Source organism: Vulpes vulpes, chromosome 1, assembly GCF_048418805.1.
Source record: "Vulpes vulpes isolate BD-2025 chromosome 1, VulVul3, whole genome shotgun sequence".
In the NCBI taxonomy this organism is placed as follows: Eukaryota; Metazoa; Chordata; class Mammalia; order Carnivora; family Canidae; genus Vulpes; species Vulpes vulpes.
The window spans coordinates 148,037,922-148,043,353 of NC_132780.1; positions in this window are offsets into that span (position 1 = coordinate 148,037,922).

A 5,432-nucleotide genomic window follows, 5' to 3' on the forward strand; every position below is an offset into this window, starting at 1 on the left:
TGTGAGCTGAAACCAAGTGTTAACCAGCTATGTCACCCAGGTGCCCCAGTAGTGAGTTTCTGAAAGTAATGTGTCCTACTAAACTCTGTTCCTCTAGAGTTCACAAAAAATTACTGGAAAAGAGTATTTGTTAATTTAAAAAATATATGTAAATGTGCTTAGAAATGCATCTGTATAATTATAAATATAGGAAAAATTAGAAATCACATCATTTTTAAATGCTGAAGTAGAATCCTTTTAAAAAAAATTCTGTCTCAAAAATTTTAGATCAATTAAATTTAAATCAGTTGAAATAACTCCTGACAATATGAAGACAAAGCTGAGGAAATAAAAGTGGTGGCTGATGCATACATTTAAGAAATCAATAATAACTTCATCAATGACTTTGTTATTTATTGATTATTTGGTTTATTATGGCAGTAATTATTTACATACCAATCTGGAGATGTTCTGCTCTCTGTATCTATAGTAATATCATTAACTGATTCAAGGTGTCTGGTAATTTGTTAAAGTGCAAATGGGAAAATGCATCTCCATGATTTTCCATGGAAGGAGGTGATCAGGGGAATTTATCTGGAAATTGAGAATATAGTTTTTCATTTGTTAAAAAAAATTAGCACCTATTTAATATTAGGCACTGTACTATAAGTAGATGTGTGGTGAAGATATTTTAAGATTAATTAAGTGATGCTTCTGAAACAGTGTACAATCTATGGGTTGGAAAAATAGAGAGATTTGGCTAGTTTTGTTATGGAACAAAAGACTGGCTTCTTGGGAAATGACAGTGGCATCCACATGTTTTGAAGCCTAGAGGAGAAGAGACTTTGAAATCTGTTAATGATCTCCTTATACACTGTGCTTAATTAAGACTTCAGTATTGTCATTAAAATCAGAGAAATATTACTCTTTTATCTAGTGTCCACACCAGAGCAATTTTCATCTCACCAAAAGGAGAAGAAAACTGAGGAAAACATCAAGTATACTGTCAATATTTTCATACAGTGATTTCTCTTCATCTGACATATCTTCAATATGTTTTATCTATATTTCTATTTTATTAGTGTACACACACATACAGAATTTTCTGCAGGCATCAGAAAGATAAGAAAAGCCTCTTGCCTCTTATCTGAGGTTTTTTATATCTTTTATTTTAAATTCTTTTTTAAGTAAATCATTTTTAATTGCGATAAAATGGGTATATAATGTTATATTAGTTTCATGTGTACAACATAATATTTGATTTTTATTTTTTACTTTTTTTAAGATTTTATTTTTACATATTCATGAGAGAGAGAGAGAGAGAGAGAGAGAGAGAGGCAGAGACACAGGCAGAGGGAGAAGCAGGCACCTTGCAGGGAGCCTGACTTGGGACCTGACCCTGGGTCCCCAGGATCATGCCCTGGGCCGAAGGCAGCGCCAAACCGACGAGCTACCAGGGCTGCCTTAATCTGAGTTTTATATCCACTACAAAGTGGTCACCACATCCATCCATCATCCATCATCACAATTACCATCTATCACCTCATATAACGAATCCCCTTCAATCATTTCAATTACCCCCAATCCTCTTCCTCTCAGATAACCACTAATCTGTTCTCTGTACTATGAGTTTTGTTCTGTTAATGCGTTTGTTTTGTTTTTAGATTCTGCATGTATATGAAATCATATGATATTTGTCTTTTTTTGTCTGACTTACTTCACTTAGCACAACTCTTCAACATCCATCCAAAAATGGCAAGATTTTTTCTTTTTCATGCCTGAGTAGTATTCCAGTGTGTAGCCTGTGTGTGTATAACATCTTTTAATCCATTAATCCATCAATGGACACTTAGGTTGTTTCCATATATTGGCTATCATAAATAATGCTGCAATGAATTTAGGGATGCATATATCTTTTGAAATGAGTGTTTTCATTTTCTTTGGATAAATACACAAGAGTGGAACAGTGTATCATATGGTAATTCCATTTTTAATTTTTTAAGGAATCTTCAAACTGTTTTCCATAGTGGTTAAGCCAATTTACATTCCCTTCAACAATGTACAAGAGTTTCCTTTTCTCCACATCCTAATATTTGTTGTTTCTTATCTTTTGATAATAGCCATTCTGACAGGTATGAGATGACATCTCGTGGTTTTGATTTCCATTTTCATGATGATTAGTGATGTTGAACATCTTTTCATCTGCCTATCAGCCATCAGTATGTCTTCTTTGGAAAAATGTTTACTTATAACTTTTGCCCATTTTTTATTTGAACTTTTTGTTGGCTTTGGTTTCATTTTGTGATCGAGTTGATTTTTTTATGTATTTTGGTTGTTAAACCTTGATTACATAAAAGATGTGCAAATATTTTATTCCATTCTGTAGATTGGCTTTTAATTAAAATTTATTTTTTATTTTTTTATTTTTTGAGAGAGAAAGCAAGAGTGGTGGGGAGGGGCAGGAGAGAGAGAATTTTTAGCAAGCTCCATGCTCAGCATGGAGGCTGATGTGGGGCCTGATCTCATTACCATGAGATCATAACCTGAGTTGAAATCAAGAGTTGGATGCTTAACTGACTGAGTCACCCAGGTACCTTTTGTTGCCCTTTCATTTTGTTAATGATTTCCTTTCTATGCAAAAATTTTTATGTAGTATGATATATGATGTAGACTCACTTGCCTATTTTTGCTTCTGTTGCCTTTGTTTTTGAAGTCTTATCCAAAAATTTGACACCAAGATGTATATCAAGGAGATTATTATCTATATTTTCTTCTAGGAGTTGAATGGTCTTAGATCTCACACTTAAGCTTTAATCCATTTTGAGTTAGTTTTGTATATAATGTAAAATAATGGTTTACTTTTATTTTTTTATGTGGCTGTCCATTTTTCCCAATATTATTTATTGAAGAGACTTCCTTTTACCCATTGTACATTCTCGGCTCCTGTATCATAAATTTATTGACTTTCTATATGTGGATTTATTTCTGTGCTCTCACAATTATATTCCATACCATTTTGATAACTATAGCTTTGTGTTGTAGTTTAAAATCAATGAGTGTGATACTTCTAACTTTGATCCTCTTTTTTGAGATTGCTTTGGCTATTCAGGGTCTTTTGTGGTTCCATACAAATTTCAGAATTATTTGTTCTAGTCCTGTGAAAAAATACCTTGGGATTTTGGTAGGGATTGCATTGAATCTATAGTTTTTTGGGAAGTATGGACATTTTGATATTAATTATTCCAATGCAAGATCATGAGTATCTTTCCATTTATTTTTTTCTTCAGTTTATTTTATCAATGTCTTATATTTTTTAATATTCATATCTTTTACCTCCTTGATCAAATTTATTCCTAGATATATTCTTCTTTTTGATTGAATTGTAAATGGAATTTTTCTTAATTTCTCTGATAGATAGTTCATTATTAGCTAATAGAAATGCCACAGATTTATGTATATTGGTTTTGTATCCTGCTACTTTACTAAGTTCATTTATTAGTTATAATGGTTTTCTGGTGTGGTCTTTAGGATTTTCTATATATAGAATCATGTCATCTGCAAATAATGACAATTTTACTTCTTCCTTTCTGATTTGGATGACTTTATTTCTTTTTCTTACCTAATTGCTCTGTCTAGGACTTCTATTTCTATGTTGAATAAAAGTGGTGAGAATGGGCATCTTTGTCCTGTGTTGAGTATACTGTTAGCTGTGGGATTGTCATCTATAGCCTTCATTATGTTGAGGTATTTTTCCTCTATTCCCACTTTGTTGAGAGTTTTTATAAGTGGGTGCTGAATTTTTCAAATGCTTCTCCTACACCTATTGCAATGATCATATGATTTTTATCTTTCATTTTGTTAACGTGGCGTGTCATGCTAATTGATGTCAAAACATCTTTGCATCAAGTAAAATCCCACTGGTCCTGACGTATGTGATCCTTTTACTGTACTGTTGAATTTATTTTTCTAGTATTTTGCCAAAATTATTGCAACTATGTATATCAGGGATAAACCTCTAATTTTCTATTTTTTTTGTGTGTGTGTGGTGTCCTTTTTTGTGGTATGTCTGGTATTGGTATCTGGGTAATGCTGGCTTTCCAGAATGAGTTTGGAAGTGTTCCTTCCTCTTCAATATTTTGAAAGAGCTTGAGAAAGATAGGTATTTCTTTGAATGTTTGGGTAAAATTTACCAGTGAAGCAGTCTGGTCCTTGACTTTTATTTGCTGGGAATTTTTTGGCTACTGATTCAATCTTCATACAAGAAATCAGCCCATTCAAATTTTTATTTTTTCATGATTCAGTCTTGGAAAATTGTATGTTTGTAGGTGTATCTCTTTCTTCTGGATTGTCCAATTTGTTGGCATTTCATTGTTCATAATGATATCTTATGATACTTTGTATTTCTGTGCTGTCATTTGTAAATTCTCATTTATTTTCATTTTACTTGAGCCCTCTTTTTACTGAGTCAGCCTAGAGGTTTGTCAATTTTATCTTTTCAAAGAAACAGCTCTTAGTTTCACTGATCTTTTCTATTATGTTTTAGTCTCTATTTCATTTATTTCTTTTCTCATCTCTATCATTTCCTCCCTTTTACTAACTTTTGGCTTTGTTTGCCCTTCTTTTTTTAATTTCTTTAGGTCCAAAGTTAAACTGTTTGAGATTTTTCTTCTTTACTGAGGCAGGCCTGTATCATTATGAACTACCTTCTTAGAACTATTTTTGCTACATGTCATAGATTTTGGAATGTTCTATTTAAATTTTCACTTGTCTCAAAATATATTTTATGTCTCCTTTTATCTCCTTGTTGAACCATTGGTTGTTTAGTAGCATGTCGTTTAATCTGCATATACTTGTGAGTTTTCTAGTTTTCTTCTAGTAATTGATTTTTAGTTTTATATTATTGTAGTTGGAAAGATACTTGGATCATACTTGGTATGATTTCAGTATTCTTAAATTTATTGAAACTTATTTTATGGCCTACCATAATCTGTCTTGGGGAATCATCTATGTGCTCTTTAAGAGAAGACATATTCTGCTTGTTTTCCATGAAATGTTCTGTACATATCCATTAAGTTATCTGGTAGAGAATGTCATTTAAGGTCAATGTTTCCATATTGATTTTCTGTCTACATGGTCTACTATTATTGTGTTGCTATCAATTTCTTCCTTGTGTATATTAACATTTGCTTTATACGCTTCTGTGTTAAGTGTATAAATATTTACAAATGTTATATCCTCTTGCTGGATTGGCCCCCATCATTATATAATGCACTGTTTTGCCTTTTATTATAGCATTCATATATATATATATATATATATATATATAGAGAGAGAGAGAGAGAGAGAGAGAGAGAATGCAAAATGCAAACAGGAGGGGAAGGGGCTCAATCTCATGACCCTGAGATTATGACCTAAACTGAAATCAATAGTCAAACACTTAACTGACTTAGCCA